Genomic DNA, 26,058 nt, shown 5'->3' on the forward strand with positions numbered 1-26,058 from the left:
TAGAGCTCTGGGGCTGATAATATCCCCTATACAAACAGTGAAAATCATCTCTGGCAGATGCTATTTTTCAACACAGGTTCAAAGAATACCTAAATGTGAAGAATTTTCTAGAACTGAAGACACCAAATTACAGAATCAGTGAAAGCGCAATGAAAACTAGAAAGAAGAAAAGATAGCTGTGCTTGAGCACATCACATCAAAACTAGACTATTAAAGATAAAAGTTACATTATAAAAGCAAACAAAGAAATAAAGGAGTGGCAATCTGATTGATGACTGACTACTCAATAGAAAACATGGAAAGCTAGAAGTGGAATAATATTCTCTATTAACTAACAGAAAAAGTATCATCCAAGAAGCCTACACACAGAAAAAATTTAAGAGCAGAGGTAAAAGAAGTTCAAATAAATAAAAAAAGAATGCACAAAAGAACAGACTTCCACTTTAAAAACTTCAAAAGAATACATTTCTATTCATGGAAATTGATCCCAGATGAAAACTGAAATATAAGGATGATAACCAAGCAATTATGAATATACTAGCACATCTAACCACCATCCCCCAACACTATAAAAGATGATGATGTTCTGTGGAATTAAAAACATCTAAGCCAGCATCCACTAAAACGGTAACAGTGATGTCCTGTGGAACTAAGAACAAGTAGAGTATGTGAGACCAAATTAAGAGTATGTCATCATAGCTAAAGAAAAAAAAAATTGGAAGAACATTATTAGGATTTAGGATGTGAGGAAAAACTGACTGGGTATATAATCTCCAACAGCACATAGGGAGGAAAACCAACAAAAATGAAGATCAGAAGAAGCCAAGAACTCAGACACTAACAACAAAGCCACATAAATATTAAATAGAGAAATGATAGGAGATAAAGCAATGACTCTGTTCTTCACAGTGCTAGAGCACCAGGTATGATGGCACACACCTGCAACTGGGGGTGAGGGGCAAAGGCAGGCAGTATTTGTGAGCTGAAGGTTAACTTGGTCTGCAGAGCAAGTTCCAGGCCAGCCAGGGATCTACAGTGAGACCTTGTCTCAAAAAACAAAAACAAAATAAAATTAAACAAACAAAAAGCTCTGGCTGGTCTTCCATAAGACCTGAGTTTAGTGCCCAGCAGCCTAAAACTGCCTGTAACTCCAGTTCCAAGGATCTAGCATCCTTTTCATGTTCCTAGAGTACTAACATGCATGAGGCAAATGTACACACAAGAGAAGACACACACAGGCACACACACACACACATGAAATAAAAAAGTAATCCAAATATGTCAACAATTATCATAAATGGATACTAAATGCCATTACTAAAGGACAAAGTTTGCAAACTGGAGTAAATAATTCTATCAAAAAATAACTCCCAACCATGTGCTGTCTATATGAGATTTACTAGAACACAATGTAGAAAAGCTAAAAGTAAATGAACGGAAAGTTGTTTATAAAAGAAAGTTGTTTATACACCTATACTGCTGGAAGACAAAATGAATTGGAAGGTAGAAACCATCTATAAAGGACTCAGGGTCACGGGGTTTTTGAAACCTTAAAGCCTACTGTTGGTAACACACTTCCTCCAGTAAGGCCACGCCTCCAATCCTTCTCAGTGCCACCCCAGGTTACTAGGCATACAAATATAGGAGCCTACAAAGGCCATTCTTATTCAAACCATTCCTGATAAAGAAAGAAGGAACCTGGAGCCAGGCCCTCATAAGAAGGGGACTGAGATGCAAGTTCCCAAGTAACCTTTTCCTAACTGCAAATGTTTCACTTAAGAGAAAGCCATGAGCCTTGCAAAGGTGGGCATAACAGCCTTCTGGGAAGCCCATGCCCATTCACTAGACAGACAACCTCAGACAAATGGCTCATCTGTTTTGTCTGCCGTGCTTTGAGTTGTTTTGGACATGGGGTGCTCCTATGCAGCCCAACCTGGCCTTGGACTCTCAATCCTCCTACATCTCTGGTACTGAGATTTCAGAAGTCTCTCTTCCTGTTGACTTCCCAAGCACTAGGACAATAGCCTTGTTAAATGAAACCACAACCAATTTCCTATGTGGGGGCAGAATCGTCTCGTGAGAATTACTACTCTTTTAAATATGTTGTCTTGGGGCTAGAGACATGGCTTATCAACACTTGATCTTGCAGAGGATCTGTGTTCAATTCCGAGCACCCATGCAGTATTTCATAACCATTTGTAACTCCAGCTCCAGGGGATGATGCCCTCTTTTCTGACCTTCAAGGCACCAAACATGTACGTGGTACACATATATGCAAACTCTTAACACATAAAATAAAATGAGTAAATCTAATATACTTATATAGTTAATGCATTTAAAATGAAGTTAAAGGGGATCCTTTAGGGTCAGATATCTGCCTGCTTCTCCCTCCAGTGCTAGGACTAAATGTGTGTGCCACCTCTGTCCTGCAATGTAAAATATTTTTAAATATATCCTTCATTGTATAAAGTAGCTCCAGCAGACAGAAGAAAAACTACTGAGATACATGTGATACTAGTATTGTCTGGCTCTTTCAAGGTTAACCATTTTAGACCTTAATTTTTAAGTACAAAATGGGTACAAGAAAAGAGTTATTCTTTCTCCACAAATATTTTCCCTTGATAACAAGTTCTACTTCTATATGGAAAGCTCTGTCAAACTAGTTTCTTTAAAAACACATTCCTTGAGACATGGAATATAATCAATTTGACAAAGTCCCTTTTAAAACTGGACTAGATAAAACAGGACAGTCTGTACTGTCAAGAGACAAGAAGACTAACAGGTCTTTTCCTTCTCCAATTCTTGTGATCCGAGGGTTTTTCACTCCTACAGTAATACTTTTTGAGTCCAACAATTTCTCAAAACTATTATTAGTTGCCAAGGAAACACAAAATGTTTGTCAGAATAAATAAGCAAATGGATTGGACCTAAATGGCAGGCTTTCCTTACTTCCCAGGCAGTGGAGGCATCGTGTTTATGCCTTCTTCATTCTCTCCAAGCCACTCTGTTCACCTACTTGGCATGCGTGCTCATAAGAAGAGCGCATCTATCTTACAGAATTACATGGGAAAAAAGAACAGAAGATTTCCTGTTCTGCACAAAATCCTTACTTCATTTGGTGAAGAATGAAGCCATGCAATGTTAGGAGACTGCAGGAAGCAGCTGGTTTGTGAACAACACAATTAAAATATATAAATTTAGACACACAGACACACACAGAGAGACACACAGAAAGACACACATACACACACACACACATACACACATACCACAGTATGAAAAAAAAAACTGAATTGGCAGTATTCATCTGGCAGAACCATATGCCAAATTACTTTTTTGTTTTTTCAAATTATGAAGATACCTATTATTCCTAAAATGAAAGCAAAAATGAACTACTTAAAATTAGTTCTCCCCCATCCCCATCCCCAAAAAGCCACCACTAAAGCCACTAATAAAGTACTTCCCCCCACAGCCTCCCTGGTGTTGCATCATCAGCTCTCATGGGTATAGGTTGCTGATCTAGATAACCAAAGTCAGTTGAAATAATTAAAGGGTGTCAGGTGGCGGAAGTGCATGCTTTTAATCCCAGCACTTATGGCAGCAGGGACAGGAGGATCTTCAAGTTTGAGGCCAGCCTGGTCTATTGAGGGAGTTCCAGGACCAGGACGGCCAGGGCTACACAGAGAAATCCTGTCTCAGGGTTAAGGGGGGGAAGAAAGAAAAAAGAAAGGAAGACAGAAAGAAGGAGGGAGAAAGGAAGGAAGGAAAGAAGAAAGGGAGGAAAGAAGGAAGGAAAGAAAAGAATGAAGGTAGGAAAGGAGGGAGGAAGGAAGGAAGGAAGGAAGGAAGGAAGGAAGGAAGAAAGGAAAAAAGGAAGAGAGGGAAAAATAATCAAAGGGCTTCTGGAAACTTCAAAGATGCTCAAAAATGTAGGCTGTACACACACATGCACACACACAGGTATGTGGGTAGGTATATATGTATATCTAGGATCACTCTTTGAGTACAGTGATTGTTGCCCTAAACAAGAGTAGTTTTGGGGGTATCTATATCACTCTACCAGGCAGGTATCCCCAGAGAACAGAAAGAAGGTTGAAGGCAGTCTATAGTGGCTTGTACAATGTCAGTCCCTCACCTCTCTTGTGGGAGCAAGAAGATGGATCAGCACCATAATCTAGATCCACGGCAGTTTCTTAGTACTCAGGGCAAAGCTGCTTTGCAAGAAGGCTTCATGGGGAGACTACATAGAAATGAGGATGATTTTGCTGCCAATCCAAATATAACCAAAACCAATGAGAGGGCTATGGAGGTTTGCCTCCCTGAGCCATCCAAGTCTATCTGTACTCTGTTCATGTCACCAGTCTGGACCAGGTCCATAATAAAATTTACTAATTTCCTTTATTCCTTATCTTTGGGGAGTTCAGAATTGCAGGGTAACACTGCCCTTTGCATAAATACATGCTGTTGTTCTTATGACAAATTGTAATTAATAAATTAGGTATAGCAAGAGATTAACAACAACCATGATAAAGTGGCAGAATAAGTACTACAGTACAAACCTTTTAAGGCTTTTGGATTGTTTCCACTTAATGTTAGCAAAGTCAGGGTTAAGAGAGGGTAATGTTTTCCCATGTATTCTCTCAGGAGAAGAAAAGGAAACATCATATTCAGAGGTGTGGCTACCACCCAACAGGCGAGGCCAAGTATATATATAGATAGCCAAGTATATTACCTATTTAAGGTGAAGAGTCAACACTGAAGGCTCTGGGCATTTGAAAAAAGTTGTTAATCACTCTTTCTCTGGAACATACTTGGATGACATAAAAAAAGAAGAAACAGAGGCAAGGAGAAATATTACCTGAAAACTAAAACCAGATCACAGACAGATTTGGCTTGACACGGTTAAGAACATATATTACTTATAGTAAACAGGATGATACTGTCATTATGGCTAATAATGACTGGCTCTATTAATGATATGGGTAGCTGTGATCATCACAATAACGTTCCTTAGCTTGAGCTACATAAAATTAAACCATGGGACACTATTAGTAACTATATAAGAAGTAATTTTCAAGTTGGTAATGTAGATGGTGAAGTGCTTGCCTAGCATGCAGAAGGCGATGGGTTTGATCCCCAGAACTGCGTAAGCCCGGCGAAGTGGTGCATGTCTATAATCCTAGGCAGTTAGAGTCAGGAAGAGCAGCCAATCAAGTCATTCTCCGTTACACAGGCAAGTTTGAGACTGGACTACAGAAGATTGTCTCAGAAAAAAATTAAAAAAAAAAAAAAAGATAATCTTTTATGGTTAAATTTAGTTAAGCCTTCCTGGTCTTCAAGCCTTCTATCTAGAAACCTCTCCTCCCATATTATAAACTAACTAACCTCCAGGAAAATTCCTCTATTCCTTTTCTAAATAAACATTACACCATTTGCCTGTTTAGATTTCAAGTGCAGAATACTAATTGCGGGAAATGGCCTTACCTTAATTGGTTGACACGCTTATTTATAGAAAACCCACAGTGATAGAATGGAGACACATTTGATAACTGACCAGAACTAGGCAAGTGAGATTCTCTCAGCCTTTTTGAAGTGCAGTAAGTAGTCCTAATGAGCTGATGTAAGAAGGGAACAAAGTACAGTTCAAGAAGAATTTTCATAGGAAGGGGGAAAGAAATGAAAATCTATTCATCAGCCTCTGAGAGCCAATGATGCACAGCAAATCCTTGGCTGGAGTTTGCAGATATACTACAGGTAGGCCTTGTTCCTATTTCTCAGAATGTTTGACTCTGACCTATAAGAGAATCACTCTGGCGCTCAAATTTTATTAGAGCATGTCACAATGCTGCCTCTTCCTACAAAGCTGTCATATATACAATTCCATGGTGTTTCCAATGTGACTAATTCCCATAGGATTATTTAATGCACAATTAGGATAGTATCAGTGTAAAATGTGCAAAGTCAGTGAGTGAGTCTTGGCTTTCCTAGTAGTGCATTACTTAGTCTGTAAAAAGCAGTTGTAAATATCAAGTAAATCACAGCAGTCCCTTGACAAGGACAGACACCACTGAGCAAAACTCTAAAGAATATGTCCAGATTAGGTTTTTAAAAAAAAATGCAAAAAAAAAAAAAAAATGCAAAAGTCCTTGCATCATAATTCTGATTACTGTGTAGCTTTGGTCAAGAGACTACAGGCTGAATGTGTTTCTTCATCTGAAAACTATGGTAATCCTATCTCAAAATGTGCTATAAAGAATAAATGATAGCATGCATGTTAAACTCAAAGGATGGCCATTGGCATGATGTAAAAGCTCAAAAAAAAAAAATGAGGGTTATAATTGGTTGCTGAGGAAAGTGCTTACATACCACGACCTTAGTTGGAAGGCTGAATCATAGTGGCCAGAGACCAGGGCCTCAGGGAGAAACAGGGCACCAAGTAAGGCTTCAGAAACTTACTTCAGGAACTGTAGACAAATCTTGTATTTGCTCAGTTCCTCTACGTTCTAAATAGAACTGTGGAAAAAGAGGAATAATTCCACAGGGTGATATAGGAAGTAAAAAGAATGAAAACAAATGGAAATCATGAGTGTAAAACCATGAGAAGGAAAATAGGTGGCAGTGTCAAATGTTGGGAAATTTCTCAGTGAGGAGAGCACCGCAAGCTGTGATCTGCTCACTCCTGGATAGAAGTGTTTCACGCTATGAGTTCATGTTCCATGCAGCTTCCGTCAGTCACCTTACCTCACTCAAAACAGAGAAAGTGTAATTGTCTCAATGGGTGTCTTTAATAAGTGGAAGCACATACAGAAAACTAGAAAGATCACAATGTGCTTCTCAAATACAGAAGAGTATAAACCATCTAAAGTGTAGAGACAATGTGAAAAGCAAGTATTAAGTTCAATATGAAGGGTGTGTTCGTTCCCTTGTCTTAACTAGCTGTATGAAAGGCAGCTTGGCTGCCTCGGGAAAGACTCACTTTTCCAGTGAGCCCTATTAAAGCAGAGGACATGTACTTACTTGAGGGCCCTTGCTCCCCCACATCACTTCACTATGTGGATATTCTGCAACCATCCTCTCTCACACACCCCACAAAGGAAACAAGCAGACCGTTTTCACTATTTCTGCTTGACAAACATATGGGAACAATAACTCCACAGACATGTACATCATAATAGGAAGTAATCCTATTTCATTGTGATTTAAAAAGAGGTTTAAATGGACTCAAGCTACTAAAACTGCTCATCTGAAGCCTGCAAATGGGGTTGCCACATCTCTAATTTATTTAGCAGATTCACAGATTTGGTGTATGGCTTTGGAGGTTCCTTCTCTTACTGATGTTCAAGGTAACTGGGAGGTCAGTGCTCATTTACAAGGAAGACTTCTATACAAGGAAATCTGTCCCACATTAGAGAACAGCAGATCTAATTCAGTCATATTTGGCCAATGTTCTCCTTCTGTGTCTTTGAGTTTTTGTCTTATTTGGTCGGTAGGAGAACAGACAGATTAAAATTGTTTCTAAAGTTCTATTTTTATACATTGTCCTGGAAGTACGGCACAAAACATTTAATTTCTTTAAAAACATTTTCCCTGCCAAAATATCTGATTAGTTGTAACTGCTTTCATTAAAACACAAGCCTGAAGAAATGGGAAGAGAGAAGGTCCTTTCAGTAAAAACACACACACACAGAGAAAGATTTCATCTGGCCTTCCCATCATCACTTGAAGAATTGTTTGGTAGTTACATCATCAGGAAATAAAATACTATCCTCTGAGGACCCCTACTCTCTATAAAGAGAAAAGAGGTTTGAAGTCTACATGTCCAAAACTTCAACTTCTTTACCTCTCCTGCCTTCCCTTGAAACCCAAAAACAAATGTAACAAAATGTATTTGCAAAACTTTACACAAGGATCAGGATGTGTATTTAAGAACTTAAAGCGGCAACTGAAGTTGTGAGACCCAGCAGGAGGAGGGTCGACCTAGACCCCAAAGTCTTGGGCAGCTTGGCAGGAGGGCGTGGTGGGTCAGGCCCACGGCCCTCACCCACCCGGGGAGCCGGGGACCCAGGGTGCACACACCGCGTGTGTCTGCGGAGCTGGAGGGTCGGGGCAGTGGCGGCCCCGCCGCCCGCCGCACATGCCGCGCGCCTTATAAGGCTGAGCGGTGACGTAACGCCCCTAGGCCGGCGCGCTCGGCGGCCCGCTCGCATTGTTCGGGAGGCTCCCGGAGCGCGCACAGCCGCTCGCAGCGCAACCGCGGCCCGGCTCGCCGCCCCGCCCGGCCCGGCCCGGCGCCCGCAGCCCAGGTAAGCCCCGGAGAGCCGCCCCTCCGGCTCCCGCACGGCCCCCGCCCCAGGTTAGGGGCAAGGGGGTGAGGCGCACCGGCTCGGCTTCGGAGCGCCGGGCAGGTTTCGCAGAGCGCGCTTCAAGCCCTTTCCCAGTGGAGGAACTTCAAAGTTCTTGCGGCTGGGGAGAAGACAGGGTTTAAGCTGAAAAGGGAGGTGGGGGTATGGATTCCGCGGCTTTCCCAGTGGCTACAGGTACTGAGAAATCTAAAGGGCTGGGACTTCCACTGTAACAGCTCTACCCCAGTTTCTTATCTCCTCAGGACTTAAAACTCTTTCTGCCACTCCAAGAGCCGAGTGCGAAATCCTGCCACATGGGATTGGATTTGTTAGTGCCAGCTTTTCCTTAGAAATCTTAATTTGAAAGTATTTTTTTTTATAAAACAGTGATAATAAGGTTGGAACTAGTATAAAACTAACCTTTAAAATAACTTTTTGATGATACATCTTTTACTATTCTGGCTCAAATACACGTCAGTCTGTACCAGGAAGTTGTTCATTTCTAGTTCTTTCTACTTCAGCTCTACTTTGTGAAGGTCAATCCTCACTTAAAAGATGGAACTATCATCTCTAGATTAATATTCTAGATACTATAAAATCTTAAAACTAATTTGAGCGTAGCATCTACACAACAGTCTTAATTATTAACCACAAATAATTACACCTAAAAATAAAAAGGCTATTGCTATTTATTATTAATAAAGGTTTACAGTAAAAGTGAACATTCTGGCAAACACTGAAAAGCTACCTATTTTACGTTACCTTTCAAAATAAAGATCAGCAGAGGAATTTTTCAAAGTCAGGGAAACGACTTCTGCACCTTTATCTGATCCGAACATCCACTGTGAAACAAAACTTTACAAACGGAAGGAATCATTTCCCCTTTTAGGTAGCCTCTGTTTTCCAAGTTTACACAATTGCGAGCTCAGAATCCATAGGCTACCATTGCTATTGACTTAAGCTGAAAGGCTGAAAACACTTTCATGTTCTTGGCTTTGCAAAGACCATACAAGTTACTGGTCGAATGTTCAACAGAAAGGAACTACAACCATTTTGAGGTACAAATGTATATTTTATTTGTATTTGTCAGGAGAAGGAAAGCTAGATATGAGATTTTAAAATGAAAGTATTTTAATGTGATCAAATATTGAGAAATGTTTTTAGTAGTTCTTAAAAGTTGTGTTTTAAAAGCATATGACACATCTACCATTTTTGCTGCCTATGAGGTTTTATTTTCGTTTTATTTGTTAAAGTAAAAGACTGGTTTTTCTATTCTAAAAATAAATCACATGTTATCAGGTCTGAAGAAAGGCTAAATAAACTGCAAGTTAGTACTAAGTATTAAGATTCCTCCAAACCATTACTTCAATCCCAGGGAAGTCTCTCGTCATGAAAAGGCCAGCAGCCAGGTTACTAGGAAGATGTTCAGAAGATAGGACTCTATGTTTACAAGACAGGAGGATTTTTGTTTGTTTGTTTGTTTGTTTGTTTGTTTTTATAGACAGTGATTGGAAGCTGAAAAACTCCTTCCTTGGGAAAAAGGTATTTCCACTTTCTAAGATGGTCGAGGAGGAAAACAGACCATAAATTAATTGTTTCAGCTATACCCAAAGTACCATCTGTAACATAAACTATAGCTCAACTGTAGAAAAGTATAAACCTTTGTCAAAACCTCACAGCTGTGTTTCCCACAGTCTGCCTTTGTTTTTAAGTACACAAACATCAATATTTAAAACATCCTAACCACGTACTTTTTAACAGTACAACTTTTTTGATATGCTAATTTTTAAGCATGCTTTAAAGAAATTAAGAGCTCTTTTGAAACTGAAAGTTGAACTAAATTTGTCATGGATATACTATCTCGAAATGGGCTGCGTAGGTGAGCATTTCTCAGTTCTTAGGACAGTCTGCACCTTGGAATCCTTTTTTAACACTTCATATAAAGTACACTGCAGTTGTAGGCTTATTAAGTTTATTTCCCCTGTTATAGCAATTAACCTAGCTATTAATCACTAGATTTCTGCATTTTCCTAATGAATAAGGTCCAATACGAAAACACGAATCAAGTATTTGTCTTCATTTTTCAGTCTTGTTAAAATTTCAACTAATTTTCCATCACCTCCCCCCAACCCACCCACTCATACCCTATGGGTATCACTTTAAGATTCTCTGTTCTGTTACCAAAAACAAACAAACAAACAAAAACCCTCTAAGTAATAAACAATTTAAAGTTTTAAAAGTGAGAATTAAAAGAATAAATTTACTAATCCTTTTGTAAGTTTTTACAAGGTAAATAGAAAACAATAGAAAAGATCCTCTTTTTTTAAAGAAAAAAGGAGGGTGGGCCAGGAAAAGACTGAGTACTAATATTATGGAGTACTAATCAGAACAGAAAGCAATATTGGTCTCAGCCTCTCTAGGGACCTGAAAGGTGCCATCTGTGGTTCAAACAGCCAATCGTTATCTTTGAAAAATCTAACATCCCCTACACCTTATCCTCTTGGGCATATCATTAATTTCAAGTTAGGTTTATGTAATTTGAGGTGGGCTCTGAATGTTTCTTCACTTTCAACTGATTGCTTAGTCTCTGTGAATATGTTTAAATAATCTTTTAAGAATGAGCTACTGCATCTGCAGGCAGCATCACAAAAGTTCCTCTTGCTGCTTCTGCCATCACCACAGTATTTCTGAGCCACCAACCATATTACCTAAGTTTGTTGTACACTGCAAAGACTACTAGGTTCTCCTCTGGCAGATCATTTGAAGTGTGTGCGTGACATCTGTCTTGAATCTTTCTATGAGGTTAAGTGATTACTGATATCTAATCACCAGCGTAGCTATAAACACTTCCACATCCTCCTTTTTTCATTAAGAAACAGTGTTGAGAGTCTCTTTCCCTTGTTAATCTGCATTAATGTGCCTCTGACTGGGAAAGCTGGGCAAACAAAGCTGAAGGGGCCTTGCCCAAGCAAACTTTTTTAGCCAGGAGAGGAAACTTCCCTCTTCACGCTTGTGTGAAATGTTTCAGCAGATGAAGATAGTATCGAAGCAGTTGTAATTCTGAGTTCAAGAAGAGTAAAGAACACATTAGAGGTGTTCCTTCTCTAATCTAACCATCCGCACAGTCCTATGTTCAATTGGCTCCCAAATAAGTCTAAGTCTTGGGATACAACTATTTTATGATGACAAAGGTAAGGAATGTATGAGGAGTAGTAGGGAGGTATACAGAGATAGGTAGGTGATCCCTGGGACACATACCCAATTTCTTATTTCTATTTGTAATTACTTATTCTAGCCCAAAGGCCACTTATCAGCAAAAATCAGGATGTATTACACCAGAATAGTAAACATTCAACCACAGAGATGCATTTGGGGCAGGCCTTAGTAAGTTCTAAATAGACAACCCCAAGAGTGTGTATGTGCTCACTGCCAGCTAACACAGCAAAGAATGCCAGCAGAACTTCACAGCTGCAAGTGGCAGTGGTCATCTGATCCAGATGCTTGACATTATAGAAGACACTGATATCCAGTGTGACCTGCACCAACGATGCTGAGCAACACACAGGCAGAGCCAAGACTTCTCCCCTCCTGGACTGTAGCCCACTATTGGTTTCCCCTTTAATTAGTGTTCAAAAGGCAAGCAAACAGAGGCCTCAAGAAGTAGCCTCAGTATTGTATGTGGTAATTTAGACATAAAATTCATTAACCAAAAAAGGTGGGTATGGTCTCATTAATAAATAAATAACAGAACAAAGGAAGAGGAGTGAGATGATGTCAGTACAACTTAATCAGGCCATCTGGACGGTAAACCCCACTCTTTATTTGAAGGTGAGAGGTGCTGTGGAGTGTGTGCTGACATCATTCTGAACTGACTTGACAAGTGACTTGTTAATACCAAATAGTTTCTACTCTACCAACCTCCTTAGCTGTTAAGAAGCCCTCTTTCAAAAATCAGAGATTTAATACCTGCAAAGCACTCTCAACATGAAATACGGGCACCTTTGAAGTCCATTTGTGTGTGGTGATACCTTGCTTCATTTACCCTCACACCATGCATTGCGACATTGTATCACACATTAACTAGTTTACTATCTGTATCTGAGTGATAACATAACTTCATATCACTTTTACAAACAGCTTTCTCCCTGTCATCTAGAATAGTACCTACCTGTTGTTAGTCATGTTACTAGGACCAGAAGGATGTTGAATAAGTATAAATAAAAGATCCACAACCTAGAAGCTTCTGACTTGAGAAGAGGATCCTCTGTCAATAACAGGCTGAGGAGGGGCCCTTGTACATTTTGGTCACAAGTCCCAAACAAATCTCTGCCACTACTTGAATTAACCATAGAACTGACTTACAAATAAAAAAGCCAGGAGAGAAACCAGAGTCAGATGGAGTCAAGACAGTGAAATCTGCTATGAACTTACTGTTCCAGATTATATTGTGTATGCAGACTACATCAAATGCTAATTCTTAGCTCTTGGGCCCATCTCTCCATATTTCCTTTAACTCCCTCCCCCAAATAAGGAGATTGAAAGTGGTGAAAGAGCACCAGGTGAATTGCCATAGGGCATGAAAGAACACAGCATAGTACAGTAGTTTTTGTCCTAATGAAGAAGGGATTTTGTCTGAGTTTCTAATCTCTGAGCCTCAGCTGTGGGCCTGGAAGGTGCAGGCATATGGTCAAACAACTAACCTCCAAGTAACTGGAAAGGAATGGACTATCTTTTCCTTTGGATTTTGACTCCAAAGTTTCTGTGTGTACTTTCTATATCTAAATTTCCATGAGAGGTATTTTTCTAATTCCAAAGTTAGCAGCTTCATTGCCTACTACAAATCCAATGTAGGTCTTATATTTTATTTCAGAAACAGCAATCAAACTGTGTGAAGAATAAGATGGGCTGGCAAGGAACAGCAAACAAGTTACTACACAATACTCCATGTCACTAGCTGACTGGCTTTGAACTGATGATGAAGAACAGAATCATCAGTGCCTCTTGCACACAGGCTTCAGTTGTCCTTGGATGCATCTCTGCTTCTCAGTGAACTAAGTGAAACACTGTAGGTCACAGACATTAGCTGTTCATAAAAACTAAGCAATATGGATTTAAAAACAAACAAGCAAACAACAACAACAAAGCATAGCCTGGTGTGGTGGATGCATGTTTTGATCACAGTATTTGAGAGGTAGAGGAAGCAAAGTCATGAATTCAAGGTCATCCTTGGTTATAGAACTGGTTTGAGGACAGCCTAGACAGAGACTCTACCTCAACTGCCTCCTACCCACCAAAAAATATAAGCAACTGAATATAGTTAATTGCTGAGCTTGTTTGCTAGTGGCATTACTGGCACAAACAGACAAACAGTATTGTTTCAATGCTGAAACTAAAGAGGTAAGAATAATAGGCTCTGCCATTCATTCACTGGGCCAGACTCTTCTACTTTTATATTCCCCAAACCTCATAAAAGAGACAATGTCATCTATCCCAATTATCTCAGTATTGGGCAATCGTCCTTCTAGGAATTCTGATTAAACAGAGAATCTATATCAAAATTCAAGATATTGATTTGTCATTACAAATAGATCAATTAAAGAAAGTGCAGCTTAACCTAACATAAGTACAGTATCACTGAAAGAGCTCCATATCATTTACAAATTTACATAATTTACAGCTCAGGGATAAGGGCAGTCCTTCAAGATAGCTGCTCTGACAGAAGCAAAACTCCCTGATTTATCATGTCTCATGGCCCACTAGTCTGGGAACAAAAGTTTAAAGGTGAACTGCTTTTTTTCCCCCCTCTCTTTAAAATGTCTCAAAAAATACAAATCAAAACAAAAACATTGTCTTGATCAGATCATAAGAGGAATGTACAATATTCATTGCATTTGGACCAACTGTCTGTAACTGTTAAGCTTGAAGAAAGGAAATGCTAGACCCAGGAGCACATGGGAAATGTAACCTCCCCACCCCCCCAAACCCAAAGGAATAAAGAGACGCTGGCTATCTAAGTCGCTTCGCTTTAGCTTGTTAGTTTGCTAATTGGGAACAGCAGAAGAGGTGAATCAACCTGGAATTTGTGGGAAATCCATCCACTTTGGTTACAGGGAAGGTTACCTTTTAAAAATAGCATTTCATTCACCATCAACATAAACACTTAATTAATCCATCATATATGAAATAGTATATCATCCTCAAGGGAGGTGGGAGGCATTATACAACTATTATAAAAACATATAATAAGTTATATATTATAAACATCTATAGTAGATAAACATTGACATTTACATATTATAGAAATATATATTTATACATATATAAAATGTATACATGTTTATATAATAGTATGGAAACTTATCAAATAGCAGTGACAACTTTGTCAAGGGATTTGTGGTTCCATTCACCTCCCCCCACGTGATACTTCTTACAGTCCAACTGAACACATTAGGTAAAGCATACACACAAAGAATTGAAGGTAAAGGTAAGGCTTTCTGACCATTTTCTCCTATCTGGACTTTATCTGGCTGTGCCTCCAAGTGTCCCTCACCTCACAATAAAGGGAGAAGTGATAGGAACAAGAACACTGTTCCTTGTGTTCTAAATAACAAAAGGAAATTCTGAGACCTTTACCCCACTAGTGCTAAGAAGGTTATTATAGTTCAAGAAAAATGGTTCTTGTATTTGTAGAGTTTAAACCTAAGTAAAAAGTATAGAGCAAACAACATGTTAAAACAAATTAGAAAGCAGAACAAGACAATATTGAATAGCTACCATAAAATTAAGGGCTGTGAAGACCGAAGAATGAACAGCTGAAAGAATTGTTCACAAAAAGGGAAATGTCAATGGACTTCTGAATAGAATACTCTAGAGATGTTGGGTTTATTCTCCAAAAATCTACTATGAAAAGCCTAAATTAAAATTTAAAAACAAAACACACACACACACACAGTGATTGCTTAGCCCACTGGTTAGTCTTCACAGTAACCTGGACTCATGGACAGATTTCAGTGTTTAAGGTGGAAGACATTATGGGTGATAAGGAAGCAATTGGCAGAGTTCCATACCTAAAGCAGATGCTCAGTAAATGCTATTGCTAAGTTATGCCTGTCTTCCTACAAGGCTCCCTGGCTTACTATTAGCTTCAACCAGGCTGAGGGGTTGGTTGCCCCAGGACCCAGTAAATGCTTTGAAGGATGCAGCTCAGAGGGGCTCAGGTTCTCTGACACCCAGCAATGAAATAGAGGACTGGGCTTACTGGAGAAAATCTATGTTTCTGACCTAACCTCAACCACTCTGAAAGAGAGGTTATCCTTAACCCTGATTCTCCTGGTGGAAGGTGACCTCTCCGGAGGAGAAAAGCACAGCTTTCTTTTCCTAAAGGTGTCTTGTCACTTAAGACCCAAGTTATCAAGCTATTAAAGTATGGATGAGAGCAAGTAACACAAAAAGCTTAAAAACTTTAAGCTGTTTAATCTTGAAACTTCACCACGCCAGCCTCAGAGGCACACAAATGAAAAGTTTGTGAAATGAATCTAAAACTTGGGCTAAAGGATTATGTTCAGATCTTAGACACAGACAATTACATGCCTCTCTCTCCTTTGGTGTTAATTTCTCAGTTTCATGTATTTTCAATTTAGTATGACAGAACATGAAGATTTACTTCCTTGCTTTTAACTTTTGACTATAATAAATGCTTTCTATAGAAAGGAACAAAGATCTGAATGTCATGAAATTGCAAATAAGGTACTCAACATAGTTACAAGCCAGCTTGATGAGCCATATGATCTCTTGACATGTTAACTTGTGTACATTAAACAGGAAAGGAAGGGGAGAAAAAACCCTAAAGGTTGCTGGAGGCTTTTGTCTTGTGGAACTAAGGTCTGAGGATTCTCCAAGGTTTTCCAGAACTGAGTCATGAAACTGTACCGCTTATTTCCTGTGTCTGGGGAGGTGAGAGGCAGGTGAGAGAAGGCCCAGCAGAAGTGAGAGAATTCCAGTCCAGCTTTTCTGCCTACTGGAAATATGGCTTGTTAAAATTGTGTTTCAACTGTTTACAAACTATGGTTTGTTTTTTTTTTCCAGTGGTTTTTCAACTAGTTTGCCTGCTCTTAAAATTCAAAACTAATGTTAGAACTAAACTAGTTTTATGGATAGGTATTCCTAAAACAAACAGATAAAATACACTTTGAGATGTCTCTCTAATTCTGTCAGGAATAGACCATTCCTTACAGAGATAAACGTAACTGGAGTGACTAACATTTCACTCAGGGACAAACACAAAGGCAGGGTCAGGCAAGATAAGTGAGGCATGGAGCTGTTGTCATGTGTGTGGCGGAAGTGCCTACAGTACAGCATGCATTTGTGTCATGAGCCCAGGCTTAGAAGTCATTTGTAACCCAATGCTTACACCTGTAAATTTTCTGAGGGCTCAGAAATGGCAGAAAAGGAAAATGTAACCCAAATTACTCTGGAAAAACCTTAAAAGTCAAGGAGAAATTAAGGCTCTGATGACCAAAATAATTTTAATTTTTACAATGAATGTAATAGGATGTGCAAAATAAAACCAGAAGACAACAGTCACCTGTGTTCTGGTACATTTTAGAAAAGAAAAAACAAAACAAACAAACAAAACCTTTCCTGCCTATCTATAATTAGATTTTACATATGACCTCAAACTCCAGCTTTCCAAAATCATAAACCAATGCCTTAGGTTCTCAGGAACTAAGAAAAAGTTGGTAACAGGACAGAGGATGCCTACTACAGTCTGTAATCTGTTTGCTTCACAAGAAAACAGGCTACAGCATAACAACCGATTCTTCAACTACTCTACTCTCTAAACACTATTAAATGTATTCAGTGTTACCATTTCCCTAATTTACTACAGTTAAAATGAAGAATGAAACCAAACCAAAAAACCCAAGTCCTCTCTAAGAATTAAAACGTTTCTTATTTTATACTCTTGATTGTCTTATCTACCCAATTTCTATGGTAAACTGTATGATTTTAGTAATCACAGTAAATCATAAGCCTCTGTTGTTGTGGTTTTCAAATTTTCTGAAGTTTGAATTTCCCTCAAACAAGTTTGGAAGTGTTTGGTTACCCAAGCATACCATGTTAGCCGCTGCCTCTGTGTAGAAAGCCAGGCTATTAGGAGGTGAAAACCAGGGAACTCATCCACTCTGGCACATGACTGATCCTTGCTTGGGTGTTTTAACGACAATAAATTCATGTAAGAAAGCCAAAGGCTTTTAGAAAAAGAGAACTGAGGAGGGGAGAATAGGAAGAAAGGAAGGAGAAAGAGAGGGAGGAAGAAAGGGAGGGATTAAAAATACTGGGGTTATGGTTTTGGAAGTATGACCAAAAACACCTGGAAAGGGATATACTACTTACAATTTTTTTTAAGGAGACGTAAACAAAACTAACCCATAGGGGTCTGGAGAGATAGCTCAGCGATTAAGAGCACTGACTGTTCTTCCAAAGCTATTGAGTTCAATTCCCAAAGCCAACCCATAAATGAATGTTGAGAGAAAGGAATTATGCTAATCTTCCAAATATCTATTTGCAATATCTGAATGAAAATAACAAGGGCTAGGGGGGAAAAAAAAGGCTCAATGAGATTTTTAAAATTAACACCTATGTCAGAATGCTTCTCTAGAAAATCTGTTTCTATTTCCTCAATCTCAGATATAAAAAACACCTAAATAAATATATTTTTAATAAGAGAAATACATAGAAATACTATGAAGAAACTAAGATAATACAAACATTTCTAAGGACACACAGTTATTATGTCCTTCAAGTCTGTCTGAGAAAATACTGTCTGTTAAAAATATTTTCTGAGAACTTGAAAGTTCCCTGAAATGTTCTATGGAAATGGTATTTATGACACACTCAACTCCTCTACGGGTTGTGAGATGTTATTACTGGCAAAGTCAAAATTTTTAAAACCATCCAAAAATAATTACAAATTTATGCTGAAGTCATTCAGCATAATAAACTTGCTATAGTATTACAATGATGAAGAGGGTACTTGTTAATGTCTCGTGACCAAGGCTAAAATAAAAGCAGCCATGAAACCTATTGGAAACAAAAACTGGATGGCTGGTAGTAGTGACCTTTTCTGTCTTTGACAAGTAGAATATTCTAGCACAGATTCACAGTGAGGGTGGCACACAAGATGTATGAGATAGTGTAAACATTTGTCTTAGTGAGAAGATCAAAAGTCAGAGAGCAATACTGGCATTCTGGCTCTGCTAATTACAAAGCTGTTCCTCTAACAAGTTACTTAATTTTCTGAGCCTGACTGAGCTCTCGTTCTTAATAAAGAAAATTATTCTGCCTGTAGTGTTTCCAGAAATAGCATGGAACATGGCATAAAACAATTGCTCAATCATTTCTATTATTTCCACACTATAAAGGAGACGGGCCACTATTTATATTTTCTCCTAACTCCCTAATAGTGTACCTGATACAAAAGTAAAACAGGTATTTGTTCAAGTATCTACTGAATACCAAGTAAGTACTATGCACTGTTTTCAAGTTGGAAGTGAAGCACTGAGTATAACAGACCCCAGTGACTGGCCATTTACTAAATAAACTTGAGCATGTGTGGGGCCACACATTCCTCTGCCTATAAAGTTTAAGTTTTATTCTAAGTGTGTGAGTGTTTTGCTTGCATGTATGTCTGTGCATGCATACCTTGTGCCTACAAAAGCCAGAAGAGGGTGTCAGATTCCCTGGAACTAGAGTGACAGATAACTCCAGGTTATATGTCATATAGGTGCTAAGAATTGAACCAAGTCCTTTGGAGGAGCAGACATAGCACTTAACCATTAAGCCATCTCTCCAGCCCATAAAGTTTAAGGAACAGTCAAATAAATAAGCAATACATGGTATAAGCTAGAGAAGGTAAGAGTCCAATACCTCCTAAGGAGAAACCCAAAACAGAGGCACACAGGATGTCAAGTCTGAACAGCAAAAAACAAACAAAAACCCAGTATGACTGGAGCAGAATGAGTGGAGTGGAGACTAGTGGGCCAAATGGGAGAAACAGCGAACTCTTCTAAGGTCTATGTGGGTTCCCTCACATGTGTCATGGTTAAAGGGGCAAGGGAGGGGGAGTGTGAAAAACAGGTTTTGCTGCCAATATAATCTTATTCTGGTCTGGTTATCTGGTGTTGTTTATTAAGTTAACTGCTCTAAATTATAGATGTTTGGTCCCTCCCCATCCTGTAAAACTAAGCACACTAGTTAATTCTTGAATTAAGGAATTAAGTAAAATCAAGTGGCACAGTAAAAGACCAGTGTCAAGTCTGTCTGAATCCTTCTGTGTAGATGCTACAGATCACACTGGGAACTGGAGTCCAGCTCCAAGGCTTCCAGGAAGCTGTACACTGCAATGGTAGGAATCTATAAGGTGCTATTTTAAGTAATTTCATTATTACAATTTATCTTCCTAGTAAAAACTTCTAAAGGGAAAAAGCCTATAATTCCAATAACTTTACCTATAATTATGCCTATTATTAACACTTATTTTATAACCAGATTAATTTTACTAACTTTTTCTGCCCCTGCTTAAGAACAGTGATGTAATGTAGAAATCTCCAGAAATGCTGTATGACAAAAAAGATAGTTTAAGTAACTATTTGTTTAAAAGAAGAGAATGAGAAACTTTATATTTGCTCATTAATCTCTAGACACTCTACTCTTAAAGGTAGAGAAAGAAATTAGCATCAGTAGTTACAGTTTGGAACTTTTAATGTACAAATTTTGAGATATTTATTTGTAAATACTAATATGTAAATTAAGACTGAAATCCGTATCGCTCAAGAAATTAAAAGTATGTAAAATCAAACAAGTTCAATTATGGAACAATATGAGCCACTGGCGGTGATGCAGACACTTGGAGGCTGAGAAAGGAAGATTGCAAGTTCAAGGACAGCTTCAGCTATTTTAGGGAGAAGTCTCCCAATAGAAAAACCCTAAGTTACCAGTTATTGAGAAAAATCAGATATTTCAACCTTTTAGGTTCTCAACAGGAAGGTGGGCTTTGCACAGCTTCATTCTCCAGCTGCTTCTTCAACATAAATATCCTTAGTGGTCTTAACAATTTTTTAACTCAAGAAGCAAAGCCTACCAAATATTTACAGGGGAAAGGGGGAAGCCATTCCTTTAGGTCTATCCTAAGTCAGTCGCCCCCCACCCCGGAACCTCTGCAAGCCCAAACAGATAAAGTCTGAGTTGTGAACCCAGCAGACAAAGTACACATTCACATTCAAGGAAGGAAGAGTAAGTGTGACTTGAGCATCAGACAGGCTTTGGGAAGGTCAGCTAGTGACATCCATTTGGTACGCTGGCACTGCACTTGAAATTGTACATTCATTTTCTTCTGGGAAGGGAGAAGAGCTGGGGAGTAGATCTGTGAACAAAAAAAGAAATGAAAACTAATGGCTGATCTCAAATACAACTGAGCAGCATATAAAGAAGAGTTCTGAATACCAGATACTATTTTACAAAAAATTTCCTACAAATTAACTCACCCTAGACAGTTAATTCTTAACCAGACAAGTTTTCATCTCTACCCCCAGTGCTGGAACATCTGTAATGCCTGCAAACATTTCTCATTGGTTGGTACAGACCACAACAAATGCATGTTTCAGGGCTAGTCAGTGCACAGGCAATTGTCACTCAGCGACCTGCATTATTTATTGCCATCTACTACTAAGGACAGTAGGGAAAAGGTAGAAGAAAGGACACTAGCCCTATGTAAAAAAAGGCAAATATAAGGAAACAGAATACAGATCCCAGAGGTGGAAAGTAAGGCTCAGGAAGAGGGCAGGAAGGGAAGAGGAGGATGAGCAGTCACAGTATGAGGAGCTTAAAGACCACTCTGACACAAAATTTAGAGCTATGCTAGGTTCCACAGCACGACCAGGGACACACATGCTTGCTGAGAATCCAAAGCTGCACATGCCAAGCAACTTTATGAATGTTTCTTCCTAAAGAGAAGCCCACAGAGCAGTCATGTCTGGCAGTGGTGGGCCCAGGCAGACCTAGAAAGTTCAAGAAGCCATCGATCTGAAACTTAAGTCTGGCAAGGATTAAAAAACCTGATCACTTGGAAAGACAGGGAACATGGTATCAATCAAAATGTAAAGTCTGTAAGAGGAAAACACTTTTGATCTGAAGAATCTTTTCCAAATAGCTAAGAACCACAATTCAGAGGGGAGTGAGCAGAGGTAAACCAGTCCTCTTCCTCCTAAAAGTGAGGAGGCTCTCTATGCAAGCTCAGTATATGTGTTTTGGGTTTTGTTTTATTTTTTTAAAGTTTCCTCTTGCTACTGCCGCCTCCCCTGATTGTTCACAAGAATAGCCAAAAGAAAATCTGGTTAAGTATTAGTATGAAAAATCTAAATTGAAAAATGGTTGAGGCACAAGATTTGTGGCACTTTCAAATATTTTGTTTTCTATCTGTGTTCTTGCTGTAGTGCTGGAGTTTGAACCCAGTAACTCTGGCATGCTAGACAAATGCTTTACTATATCCAGGCCCACATCAGTGGAATTAAGCAAACTCTCATCGCCGTAAATGTTCTAACTAGAATGTTTCCTGATACACAATTCAGGCTCATGCTGATAAAACTCAATAAATAGGATATTCTTCTGTCCTAGTTTCTATTTCCTTTCCAAGGCTCCGCCAGAGGTTTCCAAGTGGCCACCTGGTATGGGGAGAGGGGAGGGAGTAGCTTTCCTAGCCTAGATTCCACAGGTACCTCCTTTGCTTTCAAGATGAAATACTATCTTTGTAGTTTTCTGCCTTCTCTACAGTTCTGTGAACTTGGTCTTTTATTGATTCTGTAACCTGACCTTTCAGCAGTTTTTCCTTAAGGGACCTTCAGTCCATTACTTTGTTCTTTTATTCTTTTCTCAATTTTAAGACAGCAGGATTTGACCCATACCAGTTCCTGATCATAGGTCCTCCCAGAATCCTATTTATCTGATGTGATTTCCCAGGCTCTTTATTATTTCACTTTCCCTGAGTACTGGGAACTACTCAAATAAGACTACCCAAATTATGAGTCCTAACTCACTTATGTCACATATACCACTGAACTACCTCCTCTCCTTCACTTTATGTTCCAATTCTAACTTCATAGTGACAGAAAATAGTAACCCAGCTCGCTGACTCTGGCCCATCTATGTTATCTCTGAATGATCTCAACAATGACGACAGGATCTTTGGTAACAAAGACATAAAGCAGACACAGATGTACACTCATTCTTGGCTAGCAGATGCCCCCCCCCCAAAAAAAATCTGACTGTTCCTCTAGATCTTGCTGACCAAGTCAAATGAATTGAGCATTACACTATGGCTATGGTATGCAGTAACTGTAATTAAAAGTGGAGGAAAAAAAGAAAAACCCTTTGACTTCTAAGATAAATAAAAGGAAGCAGCATACATGGAATCAAAAAGGCTGGTCATAAGTATTTTTATGAATGCTCCTAAAAATTAGACTAAACAGTGAAAAGTCCCATTGAAAAGGCATGGAGCACAGCAGGAAACATAAATTATAGTAATTATCATAAAAGGAGGAAGAATCCAACAAATTCCATGTATTACTCTTCAAATTGCTAGAACTTGTTATCTACAATTCAATAATTAAAAATAAATAAAGTTCTAAAATTTATAGCCAGAAGAACACATATAAAAATGAATAAAATCAGTGTAATGTATGCAGTCTTTAAATAGAAATATTAAACTAGCCTCTAGAGTAATAACATTCATATAACATTATCTCCCTAAGACTAAATGATCAACCTGTTTGGGGTCACTGATAAGGGGCTACACAAGTTATAATCAGCTTGGGCTGGACAAGTATGGTGAGAAAATAGCAAATAGCAAGTACAGTGTCTTATACACACAGTAAACTCGCTGTACTTGTCTTGTAAAGACCTGAAGTGAATTAAATATGTGTTAGCTGAACTACATTATCTTTGAACCAGTTTTAAACAACAGGCATCATGGGCCCATTGAATGGCATACATTTGTATTCCTAGCACTACAGAGGCTGACTTCAAAGCCAGCCTGGGCTATAAAGCAAAAACAAACAAACAAACAAACAAACAAACAAACCACACACACACACACACACACACACACACACACACACACAAGTACCAAAATAGTCAACTGCAAACTCAGTAGTTTAGATGCCCTAATTTCAAGGAGTAGTTGCAAGCAAAACAGTAACAGTATGCAGATAGTTCAAAGAACTGGGAAGAACAAATTGAAGGCCTATCTCTTGTGATGGGCAGCAAACAAATGGATGTATTAGTGATGGAAACCTCAAAGCAAAGAAGAGGAGGAAAAGGAAGAGGAGGAGGAAGAGAAGAAAAAATGAATAAGAGAAGGAAGAGAAAGAGGAGGAGGATAAGGAGGAGGAGGAGGAGGAGAAAGAAACCATTAAAGCAGACTAGGGATTCATTCCATCATGATGAAACTAGGGCTGTTAAGTAACAGAGTGATAGTCCTTAAGCTTTTCGGGAGAAAGACATTTGCCATTACATTTCTCTTGTGTATCCCCTAGAGCAAAGGTTCAAAGTGCAGCCCCCAAGAGATCAGCAAGGTCACCCCGATCTTCATAGACACCCTTTTTGTTCATTCTCTCAAAAACGCACAAGTTTTCCAAAGGCTACCTGACCTGTGATGATACCCAGGCTACCACAGCTAATAGAATGTATAAAACAGATTTAAGGAGCCAGTGTCTTATAATTTTTTGGTGTGAAAGTTATCTTTCACTAAAAATGTTCTTTGTGTTATGTAACCAAGGAAAATATTAAACCCCTGATGCCCCTGCCTCATCCTATCACACTGAGGCTCCAATAGTAATTACTAAATTATAATACAGTAAATTCTGATAAATAAAACCCATGCGATCAAAAGTTTTCAGTCTTCAATAAGAGTGAAGAGAAGATGAGATCTAAAAGACTGAAACTGTTGCTCTGAGGTCTTTGTTAGGTTACCTGCTCTAGAGTTACCTGTTCACTCTAGCTTTTTCTTTCTTTACTGCATTTTCTAGGTGGAGAGGAGGGTTATGTGCACATGTGTGTAGGTCAGAGGACAATTTCTGGGAATTGGGTCTCTCCTTCCACTTTGTGGGATGCAGGGATCAACTGCAGGTACTCAAGCTTCGCACTAAGTGCCTTTACGGGAGAACTTCATTACAGCCCTGCTCTATAATGCTTTCTTGTAAATTAAGCATTGCCATACTTAAACAGCCAACTGTTGATTCAAGATCCACGTTGTAAATGCACTGGAGTGTCTGTCTCTTTGAAATGACAGGTGAGGGGACTTAACCGACCAGAAGTTGTTCACTACGACAATGCGGTGCCATTGGTGATGCGGACTTTTTACTACTGCTTGATAATCACTCCGCACTTATCCATGGGGCCAGCTGACTGAAAACAAGAAAACCATTCAAATAGAAACCTGACTTTGAAGTCATCAGGACTCTTAACTGGAAGGGAAAAGTAAAAGAACTGCTTCTTTGCAGAGGTGGAATAATCAAAAGAAAGTGATGGGCTAGCATGTGACCATTTAAACCTCTCATAATTAAGTACCCAGAGTTGTAGTGACAGGATTTTCAGAAGGAAGACAGGAATGGTTCTAGTAGTCTTGTGTTTTTAGAGGCTCCGTAATTATGAAATAGAAACAATGATTAGAAAATGCTGAGGGGAAAACCACATTTATTTAAATACCTAAGAATACACACATGTTAAACACTAGAAAATCGTCTTTAAAAATGAACAAAACTGCTTAGGACAATGCTGAGGTATATTTTTTTATTGTTTCATTCATTCATTCAAACAAACACTCATTTGGTTCCTTCCATAGAGCTTTTCAGTAACCACAAATGAATGTCTTACATGCATGCTCTATTCTCAAGAAGTTAGTATTTTAGTAGGGTTGATTATGATGTACATAAATAATACAAAACAAAACATGGTGAGAACTGTAATGTAAATTCTATGAGTATGACTGGCTACACAGCGTTTTAGAAGGGCACCATCTGTTTTGTGTGTACATTACATGCCGAATATTATTAACCATGTCACAATGAGGAGATAAAATATAGGCTGATGCATGTTGACATATCTGTATATAAATAAAAACTGAAAAGACCCTATGAATGTATAATTTATATTGAAAAGCCAGCATTATGGTTGGTACCAGAAAACACTCAAGATGACAGATGTGATATTTTTGAAAAAGCAAGTAACTGGCATTGCACATAATAATAGTGATAAACCACAGAAAGTTAAAACAACTTTGAGCCATAAAAGAAACTCTAAAGAAAAGCTGTAATAAGACATTGCTTTAAGCCAGTTTGGATTTAATTACCTCACATTTGTGTCCACAAAATCAGCTTCCACAACCTGTTTTTTTTGGACAGGATTCAGTGAGTGTTCCTATAATCCTATAGTATCAGTATTAAAGGAGTACTCCAAGACAGTAGTCTTCAAATGGACACCCCAAAGGGTACACAATATCTGCAGAGCTGCAAGCATAGGGAACTTACAGGAAAGCAAGGCCTACATTCACATTTCCATGTATACTCTCTGAGCTCATCTGCCTGATAAGCTCGTGTACACTGAGACTCTCTTTCAAACAACCCTTTCAAAACAGCCTTGAGGCTAAGCAAACCCCTACCAGGGA

The 26,058-nt window shown here is 38.8% G+C and overlaps 2 protein-coding genes across 6 annotated transcripts in view; one reads left to right on the forward strand and one right to left on the reverse strand.

Annotated features, from left to right (window-relative positions):
* The window catches only part of Cmss1 (cms1 ribosomal small subunit homolog), a 305,250-nt gene that overhangs the window by 248,659 nt on the left and 30,533 nt on the right, over nt 1-26,058 (reverse strand). The gene's annotated exons all lie outside the window — the stretch shown is intronic.
* Nucleotides 8,170-26,058, forward strand: part of Filip1l (filamin A interacting protein 1 like) — a 40,747-nt gene continuing 22,858 nt past the window's right edge. For 2 of the 3 annotated variants that reach the window (XM_060370583.1, XM_021651523.2), the window contains exon 1: nt 8,170-8,303. The gene's annotated coding sequence lies outside the window, so the exon portion shown is untranslated. Of the gene's footprint in view, nt 8,304-19,729; nt 19,747-26,058 lie in introns of those variants that run through there. The other variant, XM_060370582.1, reaches the window with a different exon arrangement.

This window comes from Meriones unguiculatus, chromosome 17 (genome assembly GCF_030254825.1).
Source record: "Meriones unguiculatus strain TT.TT164.6M chromosome 17, Bangor_MerUng_6.1, whole genome shotgun sequence".
Taxonomy (NCBI): domain Eukaryota; kingdom Metazoa; phylum Chordata; class Mammalia; order Rodentia; family Muridae; genus Meriones; species Meriones unguiculatus.